Below are 18,756 nucleotides of genomic sequence, written 5' to 3'. Positions count from 1 at the left end.
CTTAGCAAACTGCTTTCTGAAGGTATTTGCCGAAGCATAAACCTTGTTTGGTGCCATGAAACCCTTTTTTATAAAGTGGTTCCTTCATACATTGATGCTCAAAGATCCTACACCATCTCTTTATGAAGCCCATTTCCCACTGGTCTAAAAACCCGCTAAGATCCTCTAACATCGGGCTTTTGTCGGCAATGGGAAAGGGGACAATTGGGATTCACTTCTGGGTCAAATTAATCTGCAGTAGATGTGGTTATTTATCGGATCTGGCTCTGATTGGCAGTGACGTGAACTCGCTAATTTCCCCCCCTTTTCTGTGCTATGACGTCTTTCAGAGCACAGACACTGTAAACAGACGTGTCACCTGCCCAGCACGGTGCTGTTAAACCAGAAACACCGCGGCTACACAGTGCTCGGGGTTGAAAGAGTGACCTGCAGCCCAGAAATAAGTTTTAAAAACACACAATCACCCATCGAAGCGTCTCACACTGAGGCTCCGACACTAACAGGAGCACCATCCCGAGGATGAGGGATCCATTTTGCCAGTTTGCACGGTGGCTAGCAGCTCACTCTTTCTCTCCTGCGTCGGTGTGTGTGTGTGTGTATGTGTGTGTGTGTGTGTGTGTGTGTGTGTGTGCACTCTGTGTGTGTATCTGTGTGTAACTGATATTGTAATGTTACATTTTCTGATGTGATAATGACATTCCCATCAGTCGCAGCTGTAGATCGTATTTAGTGCAAATTAGCTCATGTTAGCATGCTGACAGTCAGTGTTAAAGTGGTGACCGATAAATATGATTCCTGCTAAACATAAGCATATTAGCATGTTAGCATGATAAAGTTAGCACCACTGTCTCCGAGTACAGCCCCTCAGAGCCACTCCTGTGGGTGTAAACTCTTTAGTCTTGTTAAAACAAATTATACTTTTCTTTCTGTCATTTCATTGTTGAAGGACTCTTCGTCAAAGAGGTGCTGAAGAACCTTTTCTTTTTGTGTGTGTAACCCACCTGTCTTCACTTCACATAAACCTCTGTCATCGCAGCTGTCTTCCTCTTCCTCACGTCCCCGTCTCTCCGTCCCCCTTTTCCCAATCAGTTTGTCAGTCCATCACTTTCTAAATAGGCTGAGGCAGCGCAGCATTGTTGTTGATTTCATACATGTCATGCGACACAATTACATTAATGGCTCCATGAATGGATTTCCCAGAGAGTCGGTCGGATTTGTTTGGGAGGCAGTTTAGAGACACAAAGAGGCTGTCATCTGTGTTTGGCCATCAGCTCCAAAGCTCTTATTAGCAGATGAGAGATTTGACAGTCCTGCTGCAAATCAAGAGATGATTTCTTTATAATGAGCACATAAGAGAATCGCTGAAGATTAGTTCATAATCTTTCTTTCTTTCTTTCTTTCTTTCTTTCTTTCTTTCTTTCTTTCTTTCTTTCTTTCTTTCTTCCTCCTCCTAAAGTATCATTTTCTAAAAGGTTTTGTATTTTCTACTATTAGAAAAAGGACATTCTTACTCTCTCTGGCAAAAAGGGGGCTTCTAGCCAGTAGGAAATACACACTCAGGCTGCTGGTTTTAGGGTTTTGTCAGACTGGTGTGACCTTTGACCTCTTTGTAACAGCTTGACAGACACTGGACTGGGTAAGCAGCAATGCTCCAACACGCTCTTTGTCAATTAGTTGGTCTTATAAGATGCTGATCATGTGTGCTTCCCTGTTGCTTCCTTCAAATCGTCTCAGCAGTCACCAGTGCTGCTCATCACTTAACATTTAAATCAGCCTCACCTCAACTCCAGCTCTCACTCGTACGCTCTGATTTTAGTCCTTTGCGGGGGAAGATTGTTATCAGGTTTCCTTAGTGCAAGAATGCTGCAGGGAGTGAGAGCTTGTTGATGCTGATTTACAGTTTGATGATAATGTGTGTGTAGACGGCTTATATCTGGCAGTCATTAATTTCCCTAGATTGGGAGTAAGGCGTTTGGGGAAAAAGAAAAATATTTCCAGAAGAAAAGTAGTGGCAGTATAAAGTGGCATGAAAAGAGTACATCAAATTTGCACTCAGGTACCTTTAATTACGATTAAATGGTGGTAATGAAAACATGAAAATATGTTTCAAAGAAGAGAGAAGAGAGTTTGTATCATGTAGAAATTAAGTCCTGCTGTTATTTCTTTACATGAACATAAAAATATTAAAATGTCAGTCCTCTCAAGTCTCAGTCACACCATGGATAAGGTATCTAGTTTTGTTCTTATTATACTACTTTCTAATCTGCTTGGAGGACACATGCACAGTTGGTGCCCTTGTTGCATCGTGTGGACTGTCTGCACAGTCACAACAAATTGGAAGGTACATGGATGTCCACATGGAGCCTTGCTTAATCCCTCTGATGACGAAATGTACTTCAATCAGGTCTTACTGGACCCTCGCATACATGTGGATGAGGAAAGTATAAAACTAGGCTTACACAGGAGGTGTAGAGTCAGCAGCAGCAGCTCCGATGCTCCATGTGTGTCTGTCTAGCGCAAGCAGAACGTGACCCCTGACGCAGCTTGTATTGACAGCTGGATTGATCGAAATGCCTTCTGTGTAGACACGGGGTTTTACAACACATCAGTTTGCCATTCTGCTGCTCTTAGTACTTGGAAGGAGAAAAGCGTAGAGCTGCCTCCATGTTCTAAAATAAGAATCATGTTCTAAACAAAGTCAAATGAATGTGCAGCAACAAGCTGTTAAAACAGATCTGCCAAAATCTTCCAGAACTATTCACTAAAATATTATAAACAGCACGTGAACACAGTGTTGTGAAGGAATGCCTGACTTTGTTTCCAACCTAACTTCAACATTTACAGTATCATCAGGGGGCAGGTTTACTTTTGCATCCACTCACATCATGTTCTGACATCATGATGGAGGAGCCTCAGGGGGAGTTTTGGCTGAGATGAGTTTATTTTCTTCTCTCTGCCTGGAGGCGTCTCTGCAGCTCAGTCTGCCGTCAGACCTGCGAGCTGCATTTCTAATCAACTCTACAATAAACATGCACAGTCAACAGAGGTGATTGCTTGACATGAACATAACATGTTATCAGAGCCAAATGCAGCACTACAGTTTCTGCAGCTGAGTCAGGCAGAGGCTCATTGTGCTGCCGCCTGGCCAGCAGCCACCACCACCGCCACGGCAGCGCCGGCAGCGGCAGCAGCCCTGCTAGTCAGGATGTTGCAGACAGGGAGCCTGGAGTATTTGTGCTTTCACTGCCCACCATGCCAACCAAAACTGAGTCACAGTGCTGCAGGGAGTTTCACAGCAGACTGTTAGTTTTTGTTGGATGCTGTTGCTGACGCCAGAGCAGAGGAACTTCTGGTGTGTGCGACAGCGCAGGACTTGAAACTTACATTTTTCAAAGATAAAGACACGGCCTCTGCCAACAGGAAGGGGGCTGCTGACTTATGTAACCCAATGCTCTTACTGTGTCTGAAATTTCTCCCTCATTCATTCACTACTTCCTAAATGATAAGCACTCAACGAACTATGGAGAGCAGAAAGTTATGAATCGTTATGAATCTTTTGTGTGTTTGGTGTAATATCGCAAAATAGAGTATGAGAACCACGTCTGACCTGGAACGCTCTGTATTCAATGGGGATTGATTGATTCATGTAAGTAAAACGCCTACAGTCTGTAGAGTTTATTGTCATTTTCAATAGGTACTGCAGGCAGTGGAACTTCCCTCAGAGCTTAAGTGGTTACTGAAGTGGTTATAGATTTAATGTATGATATTGACCACCCATAGAGACATCTACATAATTAGCTCCTTTAATGGCTCCGAGCCTGAAGCCATATGTGCAACCTCTTTTACTTTCATTCGCTCTGGTCTTTTTCAAATCTCTAATGTATATTATATTCCAGCTCCATCAACAGATCATTACACCTCTACCTCTTCTTCAGTTACCGCTTCACATCATATAATACAGCTGTATTGAACTGTAAAAGATGTTTTCAGAGAGAAGACCACGACAAGAATATCACTGAAGTGAAAATCAAACTTAGCCACGCACACTGAGATGATTTCACTGTGGCTTTTATTGAGAGCGACCGATACGTTTCGCCTGTGGCTTCTTCAGGTTGGCTCAGTAGAATTACAAGGTATGATAAATAGATAAACATAGGTCACATGACCAATTTTCAAACAGGTTAACTTTTGTCGCTAACCATAACCCTGGATATCAACATACCAAAGTATCAATAACCTGGATATTAACATATGAAATTATCATTAACCTGGATAACAATGGTGTGATTTAAACAATGGGTGATATTATTGTCATGTCTTTTGGAAAATGTTTATCTTTTGAAGAAATTTTTAAACAATTAGAAAAATGAGGAGAAATGATGAGTCTATTATTTTGTTTATTTTAATTTATTTAATTAGTTTACAATCACTGTCACTGAAAGTAATAAACACATTGTACTGTACACATTAAAATCTATTTCTACTATTTCTAACATGCATTTAAAACTATTCTTTTCTATAAAAGAACATGTCATGTTTGACACCCAGCAATGTCGCAAGGTACTATTTTATTCATAATTACTTATGAGTGGTGAAGAAACTAAATCTCAGTTTGACAAACACAGCGCTGCATTAAATGTTGAAGTATAAAGATGAAATAGATTAACGTGTGGGAAAGATAATTGGTAGATGAACTGGTTTCCAACCTGAGTAAAACCTGGACAGAAAGAGGCAGCACATACACAGACGGATGAAGACTGTGCGTGTTTGTGTGTGTTTGCGTGTGTGTTCACGTGTGTGCATGTGCATATGTGTGTGTGTATATGTGTCTGTGTGTGTGTGTGTGTGTGTGTGTGTGTGTAAGTGCAGCGCTGTACTGGCCAAAGGTGGCGTTAGATGAAATGCTTGCCTCTCTGGTGACCCCACTCCCATCCGTCATGGTAGGTAAACAGCCCTCTGACACCCGCTGACACTCCACCAGGACCCAGATCACCCCAGTCTGCCAAGTTATGGGTGGGCTTCTGTGGATTGGGAGATCAAGGATAGACACACACACACACGCGCACACACGCACAAGCCCACATACACATCAACATTGATATATTTTATTCTCTTCCTACTTTGGTTTCTGTCTCTTCAACATACAGAGATCCAGGTAGAGAAATAAACCAAACCTTCAATTCTCCATATTACACTTACACATACCCTCGTTTTACTATATTTGTGAGGACTCGCCATTGACATAATAGCATTCACTAGCTCCTAACCCAAACGTTAACCATCACAACTTCATGCCTAACTCCAACCCAAACCTGATCCTAACCTTTAAATCTAAAACTTAACCCTCAAACAGCGGCTTAAATTATTAGAGGTACAGCATTTTGGTCCCCACAAGTATACACACACACACACACACACACACACACACACACACACATGAGAAGATATCAACAAACACATTTCCTCCTCACTGTGGGGTCAGTGTGGGGTGTTAGGTGCCTGACAGTTTGTTGTCACATTCATGACAACAGTGATGAGGTCTTCCACCACCTGGCTTAGATAAGCACCCGATGCCAGATGTATCTTTTCTGCAAAACGCACACACACACACACACACACACACACACACACACACACCAAGTCAGAGTGTACAGCTAGAGAATGAGGGGTGGCAGTAGAGAGTTGGAGCGCAGCAGCCAGAGAAGGCGTGACATGCATGATTGAATAAGCAAAGCATCTGCTCTCCTTCCTGGCCTCCTGCAATAACAAAGCCTGATTTGAAAATCCGCTGCCTAAGGCCCTGGTTCATGCCTCATATGCGGCTCGGACGTGCAGGAGCCCTATATTTCGTTCGTGCTTCCAGTGCTTGGCTGCAAACTCTTGTTTCCAGTGCTTGGCTGCAAACTTCAATACATCAGTGATAAATGGAGAGAAGCTGAACTTTGTTCACGGCTAAATTCAAATTCCAGCTCCTTTTTTTTGGGGGGGTTATTCGTGTAAAACGTTTGCGGAGCAAATGCAAAACCCTTTTCAAGACCATCCACAACACAGTCTCATGTCAAGGTCCATTTAGTAGATATTTCTGGAGCTTTCAGTCATATCACATGATCTTGAAAGCAGATGGGGTTTGCTCAGTTGTCATGGAGATGTAAATAGTAAAATTTCCTTTTTTTTCTGAGCATGTAAAATCTTCTCCAAAGCTGTATCTCTGCTGATGAAGATAATTGGATATGACTGAAAGCTCCAGATCGGCATCTGAATGACCCTTGAGTTTTCAACTGCTACTTCCAACTTTAATGATACCTTCCAAATATTGTTTTTATAGCAGCAGTTTTCAAATACGAAGCTAAATAAATATTTTGTTGTGCTCAGGACTATGTTTTAGTGTTTGCACAAATATCACAAAGGAAAAAAAAGGTGGAGTAAAAACAATCAAACCCAAGGTGAGGTAAAAGATTCCAGGTAAAAGTGTGGAAGAGGTCATACATGTAAACCTGAAGAAGTCCAGGAAGCTGATTAATATAGCAGGATTTGTTAAAAGTTTTTCTTGCCCAGGAACAGTAACAGTAGTCTCCCAGAGTCTCAGCTGGTTGCCTGGCAACAGGTCCCGGCCAAGACACATTCTGGCACATAAGCCCCCCCCGGTTTTTCTACGGATTCAATGAAAGAGATAGGCTGGTAGGCGAACTTTGTTACCTTAGGACAGAGCCAGGCTAGCTGTAGCTGTTTCCCTCTGTTTCCAGTCTTTGTGCTAAGCTAAACTAAGCTAAGCTAAACTAGCTGCAGGCTCCAGCTGCAGGCTCCAGCCACATGCAGAAGTGAGAGTGGCATCAGTTTTCTTATCTAACTCTAAAGTAAAAAAATTTCTCCCCTTTGTTTCTTGTCTGCCTGATTGTTCATTGAAGGTAAAACGTTGAGCTATTCCTTTAAAGTTGTATTCAGTATCTATAATTAATATATACCATTCTTGTTTTTATCTTTATCAGTTCGTCTTTGGAACGTATTTCTGCATATTTAAAGCAGAGTGTCACACACAGACCAAACAAAGGGGAAAAATTGTTTCATGCGGATCTTCAACATTTGCATCTGTTTTGGACTGAGGTCATATGGTCAAATCAGCATAGTAAGAAACTAAAGTTCATAGTTAACCATGCACCTGTGTGTGTGTGTGTGTGTGTGTGTGTGTGTGTGTGTGTGTGTGTGTGTGTGTGTGTGTGTGTGTGTTCCACCCTCATCCTGCCATCTCTCAGCCAGCCTGCGTATGTGTGTTGACACCAGAGTGAGGACACCGTCTTCAAATGATGTGCTCTGACCTGACAAACACATGAATAAACAGACAGACAATAAGAGAAGGAAGTGCAGCTGTGGTGAGAGGAGACTGTGGAGTAAAGGTTATTTTGGGACTCTGTAGTCTTTCTAGAGTCATATTTCTGCTGGATCGCTCATGTAGATTAAAAAATAAAGCACTCAAGCTGCTTTACATATTTCCTCATATGGCTCCACTCCTTTCAAAGCAAAGACAAATGGCAGTGATGTCATGCTGCTTAATATTTTCATAGTGGAAACAGAAATATAAATGACCAATACCTCATGTGTAACAGTCACATTATTCAGCAGAAAAACTGAATCCATGCTCCACTCTCCACAGAAACGATAGCCTAATCTCATGTATTTTCTTTGAAAATTAACGAGCTATATATTATGCCTTCAAAGCAACTTTTCCAACACTTAAGATGAGATGAAACTTTAATGATCCCTCTGGGGAAACTGGGTCATTGCAGCAACAAAGAGAGGGTTATATTATCTACCAGAGGAGAACAAATACATGCTTCCATTGTTCCTACAACACTTTGGTCGGGCATAACACTCATTTAGTGAGATTCTAAATAGAGTACGTATTGTGTTTTTACAGGAGTGCTGACTCTGTCTTTACTTCTGCCTATGGAGGATGGTACCAGGCTCACATCAGCACAACTTTACCCCAGCAACAGTCTCACATCAGCTAGATGTGTATAAGAGACAGCCCACCCACAACAACCCCCCATCTACCACCCTCCAATAAACACTCTGTCACAACTGGCAGTCTGATCCAGGATCAGGTCGGCTTTACTTTTAGTTCTGTCTGTTTAAGCTTTTAGAAAGCTGACACACATTTTAATTTGAGTATGTGACTATCCATTAGAAAACTAGAGGGGGATGACTAATGCTACAGTCGATATGAAATCATGCAAAGTTTATTATATTCAAGGTGACACGGATACACAGTTTATAATTGAAAAAGACTGAGCGGGGGAAGTGGTCTACCAGGAATGTGCGCTTGTAAAATCTGAGCATGGTTCAAGTGTTTTCGCCGGGCGACCCTGTGTTGGCAGCTCCACCATGCTGATGTACTGGCTTGATTCAAATTAATGAGAGGGCTGAGTTTCCTCACACAGCGCTCAGGTTGGTCTGAATGTGGCCTGAGGTCACAGACCGACTGCGTCAAAACAAAGCAAGGAGCTGCGTCGGCTGGGGAGTGTTGTTTTATCTACCAGTGAGACGGTGAAATACGACCCGGGAGTATGTATGTGATTGGCCAGTGCAGCGCCTTATTAAATGATGTCGCACTGTGTTGCAGCAGAAGTTGAACCAGGTTCAATCTGTGTTCTCCAGGAGAACTCAGGGGAAATCAGGTTTTTCTAATCCCAAACCCTGATTACGGAAACTAGGTCTCTTTGTTTACATGACATTTAAGAAACTGGCTTACTGGAGGAGTTCACTGTAGACTGGTTACTTAAGTGCATGTAAAGACAGTCCGTGGCAATGTTAATAAACTGATATTCAGCAGGTTTTAGCAGGTATATACTGTAATGTTTACCATGGTCACCATCTCAGTTTGGCGTGTCAGCTGCTTAGCTCTAAACACAAAGTAGGTGGGGCCGATGGGAATGTCTTTACTTTTGCTGATATTTGTTCATAAACAAAAGTGATGGACAAATTAGAATTTTGATCTGATGGTAATGGTAAATAAAAAAAATGAAGGGATTACAGAAGATATTACAGTTAACTAAATCTGAATGTATGTACCAAATTCAACAATCCATCCAATTTTTACTCAAGACAACAAATCCCAATCTCGTTCTGGCGCCACAGGAAAGGTCAAGGAGTTCATTAGACTTTCAATGTCTGCAAATCATGAATGTCTGCACGAAGGTTTGTGCCAGTCCATCTAGTAGATGATGAGATATTTAACAGGATAAGTACAAACTTTGACCAGCTGGTGCCGCAACAGAAACATTTTTTGAAATCTCTCAGACTGACTGACCAACGTTTCCATCCCTGAGGCACTGAGATGAGATTAAATAGGCAAACTGATGTAACAGTCGGTGGTTCAATAAAGTTGCAAAGGAAAAGCTGTTCTCAGGTCAGTTTAATGGCCAGATTTCACTCAATAAACATCATTCAATTAGTCAGAAGTAGTTGTTTGGCTCGTAGCGCTTTGAGATGCTAATTAGAGTCAGTGTGTAGTGCAGGACAACAATGGAGCCGATAACACCGCCTCTCTCTAGTGAGAAGGACTGTCAGAGAGCGAAAAGTAGCGCGATGGACCAACAGGCTCGCTCTCACCCACACACCACCACACAAACACACTTGTACCCGCCGTCATTATCAGCAAATGAAGAGGGGGGTGGGAGGTCTGGGGAAGGGAGAAGAGGGTGATAAAGCGCTGAGATCTTGTTGACAGGTAGTTGTCCAGTGGGCCAGACTCTGTCCGACAGGCCTGCCAGAGAAGTCATGTTGACGTGTCTTGTTCTTTTGAAGAGACAGCTGGGTTCCCGTGTTGTGGACGTCGGTGTGGGAAGTGAATGAGCGTTTCTCATGATGCCACGGTTGTGTTACAGGAAGCTCTTGACATGTTGTGATGTATCACATTGTCTTCTTTCGGACTGATTCAGCAATACTGCGTGCAGAGTAGGGGAAATAACATGTCATGCAATTTCCCAGTTGTCAAAAAGTGGACAAAACTGGGATAAATGTCTTAGGAAAATATAACCATATGGAGCTCAAACTCTGATCTCCGATGCAGGCTCCAAACATCTGCTGTGAAACCTTTTATGTTGTAATAATTCAAATCAGTGAAGGGACAACTTTTATATTAGAATTAGCATATGTGCTCAAACCTCAAGTGCCTGCGTCTTAACATGCTTTTTAATGGGATTATTTCTTCGACAGGGTTGCCTCTTTGCAGAAACATTACTCTATCATTTGGGGGTATTTATGCACTGCTGCACACAATCTCACATTTTCATAAACGAACCGGCTCGCTCGTTCGCTTGTGTCTCGGCGCAGAGCGACCTTGAGTGTATGGTTGGTTGGTTCTACGCCGGCGATGACGGTCGGAGGCGCTCTGTGGGCTGCGGCGCTGAAACTCAATAGGGGCTCCATATTAGTGGGCACTGAGTGAAACAGTCAACAGCAGTGTTTCAGGGAAGCAGTGGAGCTTTAACACCTACTGTAACGCCCTGCCCTGCTTCCTGCTCTGGATTACATCTAGGCTTACAGTATATAGGACACACACACACACACACACACACACACACACACACACACACACGTTTATACACACATAAACGCAGAGACTTTCTCTCAATATCGGCCTCTCTTTCCCCCCCTGTTTTTCACCTTTCCCACCCACTCGCATTCACACAGGGGTTGTTCAGACTGCTGCACTGCACCTACTCGTGCTAACATATGCGCGCACACACACACACACACATACATGCAATGACATCCGAGCTATTTCCTAAGCCACTTAATACGTACTTGTTATAATCTGTTTGTAAGTGTTATGTTAATGGACAAACAGCAAAACACCTAACGCACAGAGCATTAGTGATACAAAACACACCATTCTGAAACAGCTATGATAGGCTATCACACACACACACACACACACACACACACACACACACACACACACACATGCACATGCACACACATCACCTTTTGTTACATATTAGAGAGCTGGTAATGGAAAGCCCCCCTCCTATGAGTGCTGGCCTCATTTTAGTAATTACCGTGTGGAAGGTGTAATGGAAGCCTACTCCCTTGAGCGGTACAAAATGACATGCACTCACAGACACACACACACACACACACACACACACATTGAAATACCCATCAATATACATTCACATATAAGCGCATTCTGCATTTTCCACTCTTTATCCTCACTGCTGGTAAAAATTCTTCTTCTCGCCACACACACACACACACACACACACACACACACACACACATCTGTCAAATGGCCAGTCCTATCTGTTATCAGCATGTCTTGGCCTGTCATACCTGCCTGTCGTCTGCAGCCTGTGTCCCAGAATGCTGACAGATAAGCCTGAGTGTATGTACGTGTATATGTGTGTGTGTATGTGTATGTGTGTGTGTGTGTGTGCCAGTCAAGCATCAGTATATACTTTTTGGATCTCACATTCATGCACTTTCAAGGGGTTCTCACGATCGGCTGGGTTAATCTCAGCTCCACTGGACAACTAGTCAGTCAGTAAACCATTTAGACGCTGACACACACACACACACACACACACACACACACACACACACACACACACACACACATCACTACCATACGACGCTATAAACATTGTTATTCATAGATGGTTGCGAATGTGACCTCGCACTTATAAATACAAGCACACTGACACACTGTAAGATGTCACAGTGTAGAAACTGTGTACTGTCACTGTAACATGACATCGATTCAGTGCACTGTTTGATGGCGTAACTGAGCATGAAATAAGGCCCGACTATTCCAACTGCTACTTGTCACAGGGCACGAGGAAGACTGATTTTTTGCAGCACACTTTCTAATGTCTAACGTCACTGAAATGGAGTCGGTTTTAAACAGGGGGACGGTGTGTAAGGTCAGGAGTTGTACACTGTTACTGAGGTCAATAATACGTCCCTCACTCCGTCCTATAGAAACTCAGGAGACCAAATGCAAATGGAAGTTGCCCATCTTTAAAGTAGAGAGTGATTCCTGGTTATCTTTCTGTTTTTAGCGTGGAACTGCATTGGCAAATAAATTCACACTTCAGTTTGAGCTCTTATTGTCTTCATCTTGCTTTATTTTAACTGTTGGCCACATTGTTTAAACCTCAGTAACATTACAAGAAGTCCTAATATTGACACTACTGAGAACCAGTGCTTGCCAAAAGTCTGAATCAGGGGTCTCCAACCGCTTTTCCTCTGAGAGCTACTTTGACAAAATAAAAAGGGGCTTAGAGCTCCTCGTGTTTTATATAACTGGTTATATTGATCTCCAAAACAAATAAGATGAATAAGATCATTTATATTGATCTCCAAAACTCACATTTTGTACCAAAAATACCTGAAACTGACATCGGTGTTAATTTTCTTTCAAAAATGACTGTGCATTTGATTTAGTTGCATTTGAAGTAGATTTACTAAGTGAAGTTGTGTTACTTGAAGTTTGTGCTATGCATCCACGGTTTGTAGATCCTGTATTCTCCGAACCTTTTGGATGAGCTACTCTAAAACAGGGGGTGAGCCACTGGTAGCTTGCGAGCCACCTGTTGGAGACCCCTGGTCTAAATGAACACAGTTCTGTCTGCACAGTTTAGACAATTCAGCTGTGTTAATCACTGGAAACTGTTTTTTTTGGGCTATCAGCAAGTACTGTCTCAAGAGCAGGAAGCCTTTTGGCGGCAGGAACTTTGGCCCGGGAACCAAAACCAAAAGTCCCTGAAAAGGTTCTGTGGTTTGCCAGAAAGAAAAGGCCATGATCAGTTGCTAAATCTTGACCTTTCCAATCAGAAGTCTGAAATCATCTACTGCATTAGTCTGTTTCCATCTTTTCAAGGAGCACAGGAACCATTGTGGGAATGTTTTGTCTCACTGCCCTAGTTTCTGAGCCAAAGTAGTCCCTGGTCTCTAGTGCTTTCTGATGGCTCAGGAACTATCAGGTTGGGATTTTGCACTGCTGAATGTTGCTGACTGGTCAGTCACAAGCCCTGCTGTTGCTATAACCTGTGTTCACACACTTAACAACACCATTATCATTTACACAACAATAAACACAAAGAAGAAGATTTAGTTTCTGGACTGGTTCTGTTTGATTAAGGCAATTGCAAACATGCAATGGTCAGTAACCAAGCACCATCTACCATCATGCATTGCAAATGAGTGGAGTAGTGTCCAGTATTAATTAGTTTGAACATATTGAATTGTCTTTTACATGGAATTCCCTTTTATAATGAACAGTGTGACTGATTGAGCCAAGGTTGTATTATTTTTTTATGTTGTATCAATGGGTAAATGTCAGACCTGTCAAACCGAGCAAAAAAAATAAAAATTCTTTCTATAGCCAAACTGTAATAGACACACACACACACACACACACACAGACGTAAGGAGAGCAAACAGGAGGGGACTGGAAGACATAGTGCTTGGAGGTGGGTGGCACTCCTCAGCGACTCTCGGTAATAAAAGTCGAGCGTGATTTGAAAAGGCCCCATTGTGGCTTCATTCTGTTTTTTCCACGAGGGTAGCATTCCTTCCAAATTGGACAAAAGAATTTTAATGGGGCGGCTAATGGACTGTGATTAGATAGGAGGAGAGGGAGAGAGAGAGAGAGAGAGAAGGAGAGAGAGAGAGAGAAATAGGTGGGCCTTGTTGGGAGTGGGCAGGATGGGGATCTAAAAGTTGAGATGGGAGGAGGAGGAGGGGAGGGGGTTTGGTTTCATCCATCCAGAGAGAGGGGGCGATGGGCCAGGAGATTACCCCATTTACTTGCAACCTTTGAGGGGGAACTGGAGAGGAGGACAGGGGGTTTTATTGCGTAGGTTAGGTTGCGAGGGGGGACACAGGGGACTCCACTCCAAAGGTATATCCGTACCTATAGTGATGGGATGGATAGGAGCCCACCTCTTTTAGCAGTAAGTGGATTCAGTGCCGTTGAAGTGGTTTAATGCAGGGCTTACTCACTGCAGGGCTGCACAGCGGCTTTACATAGACAAAGATGCTAAAAATAGCACTGAGGTGATATCATTTATTCTCCAAAATATGAGTGTAGATGTTAGAACGACGCACAGCCAGGACGTGACAGAAAATAAGTAGATTTATTTAACTTTATTGTGAAATGCTGCCACTTCCACCTTCTCCATTTGAGCGTCTGTGTCTGCTGTTAATATGCTAAGTTGAACCTATACTGTGCAAACTTGTTGGTTCTTGTTTTTATATATAAATTGTTAATCAACCATTAGCTGTAAGTTTGTGTCATGGACTTGAGTCATAAAACTAGGACTCAAGCCAGACCTGTAACTCTTCTTGGCCGTCAACACTGGTGACTCGTGGCTTCGCTCTGATGAAGATTGAAAGTTACGTTAAAAAATATGCGCGGCGAATGAACTCTTGGTTTTCCTGATGATGGATGAATCAATCAGTCAGCAGCCACTCGCTCTGTGAACAGAAGGGAAAGATCCAACAGCAGCACAGACCGGCAGACAGAGAACAGAAGAGGACTCAGTGCTTCACGTTTAGATATAAAGACTCTGCTCCGGTCAACAAAACATGGGACGGCAACATTAAAAACTTTTGGTAAATTTACTGCACTTACAGCACTATTCTAGTGTTATTGATTCAGCCATTCATTCATAAAAAGCCATATTACATCTGGGGCAACTTGGGGTTCAGTATCTCCCCTAAGGCAGAAAGGAAGAGCCGGGAATCGAACTGATCTTCCAATTAGTGGACGACCCGCTCCGCCTCCTTCCACAGCCACATTAGCTCCAGACAAAGATGCCAACGTGCACGGGTCAAGGTTTAATTGAAAGTAATACAAATGTACATACTAACAGTTTCCCTTCTAGAAATAAAAATTTCAGGACTTGGACTTGACCTAACTGTGTCCTGCCTCTGCAACGTATTCATGTAATAAACCAATAAAATAACGCACATTTGCATATATTGGTGTAATTTAAAATTCACCCAGGATTATGTAACATGCTGTTACTTCCTTAATATAGTTATCAAATTATTATTTTTTATCTGACCCCTCTGTATATTTAGTCTGTTGAAGAATTATGACAATATAATAACTTTTGCACTAATTCTAACACTTTTAATCTTGATTGAAATACCTCTGTTTTTTTTTAATTGTTGAAAACGTTAAATTTTCATGTCTATGCACTGGCACCAGAATAGGGCGGACAACAAGACTTTTTGTCCCCCACACTTTTAGGTTTAAAGCCCAGTTGAGTGTTGGCGATAATTGAAACCAGTCATCTGACAATCAGTAGAATTTATTATAAATTGTGTGTGTGTGTGTGTGTGTGTGTGTGTGTGTGTGTGTCTGTTTGTTTGTTTGCCTAACTGCACGTCGTGAGCATGACAGCTCTCAGAGTGAAAAACAAAAGGGTCTGTATCAACAAGAGCCAGGACGCTCCTTTGGAGTCGGCTCCCACATGACTTTAGTTTCTAATGTAAGAACATATCACACAAAGTGTTTCTCAGAAGAGAGATGAGCAGTGTAGAAGGGCAAAAAACAAAGCTGCCTCAATTTTGATCTCAAGTGCCCCGATTGGAAGATTGAATGATATATTTTAGTTGTACCAAAACAGTCGGCCAGGCTGAGCTTGAAAGGAAGTTGATGTGAAAAAGTTTGCTAGTCTATTACATCATCCAAAGCTGGATGTGTCATTCCAGTGCCACTCTGTCTATGTAGAACTAAGTGACTAATTGACAAATTAAACATCATTGTAAAAATATGTGACTGGGTCACTCAGTGAAATCACCAGTTAAATGATTTGTTAGTGCAGCACACGGTGATTGTGGCCACACGTATGAGAAAGGTCGCGAGGGTCACGGCTGAGGTGAAAGGAGGTGGGTGGTATCTCTGAGCTGAGACAAACAGGAGCCTGTCAATGATTGGCCGGAGCTACTGTTGACTCTTTTACGCTTGATAATAATGGTGGAAGGTGCCAGAAATCAGATTATACTGCGAGCTACTTAGTGACTAAGTTATGCATTTTTTTTGTTCGACCTCATCAGTATCATTTATATTTTAAGGATCCAATATGTAAAAACATAATTTAATGTTGTTGTAATTTTTTTAAATAACAACAGTAGATGTAAGAATGAAAACATTCCAGGCTACCAAGGACGTAATTTCCACTGAGAACGGGGGGTTGATGTGTTTCTCCTGCTGATACGGTGTGTTCGTCTAGGTCTCTGTCAAGTATTACCATGCCTTCGCACTAATTAGCCGTACAAGCAGCAGCAAGTGATTTGTGCAATTTGTTTTTTTGCTTCTCAGGCTTAACAGAGGCCTCCGCTCTACCCTCTGATTAGTGGAGGTTAAACCCGACGGGAAGATCTGCAGGAAGTTAAAAAATAATTAATTTGATGTATGTTATTATTTATAGTGAGTATTCTCCTAAAAAGACATGATTGAACACCTGTCAAAGATAAAGGCAGTGAAATACATTATTTATCTATCATAAAGTATTAAGAAAAACTTCACACTTTACCAAACTTTACATGCATTTCTGTTTTTTGTTTTTTTTACATTTACCTGTTCTTTTCATTTGGAAAGCCCGTTAACCAATTCTATCATATACAGCATGTTAAATATATCAACACAGGAAAAAGACATGTACATACTTCTGAATTTAAATAATGAACAAACCTACACCATTGCACGCTATGTTTATACTGTACATACACAGTATATACTGCTGCACTTATGAATTTTAGGTGTTTTTCGGTTCTTTTTCATCATCAGTCATCTTGGAATAAAACGTCTCCTCACTTTCTCTTTATTTCTTAAAGTCATTTTTTCCTGAGAGCGTGAGAAACACCTTATTTTAAACCCATTTCTATTCTAAATGTATGGAGCTCTCTTCCATGATCTCCCTCATCATCGTCCTGTCAGTCTTTCTACCTCCCAGTACCACTTACAAAACACACGCACACACACACGCTCTACTCTTAGCTTCATCCCTATGCAAATAAACCCCCGGCACACAAACACATACATACGTACTGTCATTCTTTTCCAAATTGGATAGAGACACTGCTATGCGATATTTACATAAGTAATAACAGGCAGCTGCTCCGGGGGCCAGCAGCTCCTATCTCACAGCACAGGATGGGTAATTGCTATTTTGGCACTGAGGTGCTACCTGTGTGTGTGTGCGTGCGTGTGTTTGTGTGTGCGTGCGTGAGGAGGGATCATCTGAAACAGACTCAGTAAGAGTAAGAGTGGTGAATTTATTAGAGAATGGTGTGTGCATGTGTGCAAGTGTATATGTTTGCTTTCTGATGGAATAAATCTCTTCTTCTTCTTCTTCGTTTTATTTGCAGCACATGTCTAGATGACTGTTTGTGTTAGTTTGGGTCCGGTGGGAGACGGCAGGCTGCGTCTGTAGCCCATAGCTCCTCTGCTTGATATTTGGTGTCGGGCTGGCCAGCTTGTTATCAGCACATATTGTCCCATGCTGCAAGTGTGCTGTTGTGTGTTTGAGACGGTTGGTGCGACTTGATTTCGCTGCCTCCCTCGGCTGTTCGCTCTCTCTGTCCCCATCTGTGTGTGTGTGTGTGTGTGTGTGTGTGTGTGTGTGTGTGTTTGAATATCTTAATTTCAAGCAAATATGTGGGCAGCTGTCAGTTGCTCTGGACGACTGTTTCTTGGTGAATACATTTATTTTCAATGTGTTTCTTTTTGTCTTTGCATGTGTTTTTGACCATGGGCTGTGTCGCTACATATTTATTTTTCTACCTTTAGTGAACACAGTGTGAATTAGGTAAAGATTAGGCTTTGGTTAAGATGAAAAGCCATGTTAATTCAGCTAATAGAAGGTCTTCACATGTATAGTTAAGTAAATCTGTGTGTGTGTGTGTGCGTATGTTTGTGTGTGTAATCCCCAGTGCGCTCGACAGCTCGACAGCTCTCTCCTCTGTGCAACTCAATAAGCTCTTGTTGCTGTCACTGTGCAGCGGTGGGACGCCATAGCAACCGAGTCCACCTTTAGGTGATTACCATGCTCAGCCCTACCTCACCCACCTCCTCCATCAACACCCACGGTGCAAATAAAGCCCACCCTCAGGAGAAGCAGGAGGAGGGGGAGGAGGGGAAAAGAATAGCTGGTCGGAACAAAAATATTTTACCTCAGCATCTCTCCATCTCTGTACTAGATTAGATTGGCTGCTGCATTGTGCTTTTTGCAGATATCTTGTCTGATTGTCAGGCAGCAGTGATTCTACTGCTTCCACTGGAGAATAGGGAAAGTAAATGATGTAGTTGTATGAGGTTTGCAGCCTCTCTTGAGTCTGCAAAGTGCATGAATGACACTGGAGTCAACCAAACAGAGAAAGTTTGTTTGGTTTACCTTGGTAAGTAAGTAACCAACAGAGGTTGTAAAAATGACTCACGCTGTGTATTTGCAGCTGGTGTTGCTGCTGTCATTTGATTAACAGAATGCTTACATAGCTGAGAATTCATACATACATATATATATATATATATATATATATATATGTATATGTATATGTACTACATATATATATTGTGACTTTCCAAAACTTTACACAGCAGCTGGCCAGATGTGCAGAGGTGTAAAAGTAGCCAGTGTTTGCACTGAGGCTGCACAATTAATCAAAATATAATCAAATATCCAATATGGCCAAGTGCAATATCCAATTAGGAGCTGCAATTTTTTTGATAAAAGTAAAATCCGT

Source organism: Seriola lalandi, unplaced genomic scaffold, assembly GCF_002814215.2.
Source record: "Seriola lalandi dorsalis isolate HSWRI2012SDOR001 ecotype SW California unplaced genomic scaffold, Sedor1 jcf7180002054874, whole genome shotgun sequence".
Classification (NCBI taxonomy): domain Eukaryota; kingdom Metazoa; phylum Chordata; class Actinopteri; order Carangiformes; family Carangidae; genus Seriola; species Seriola lalandi.
This window is presented reverse-complemented; position numbering follows the sequence as displayed.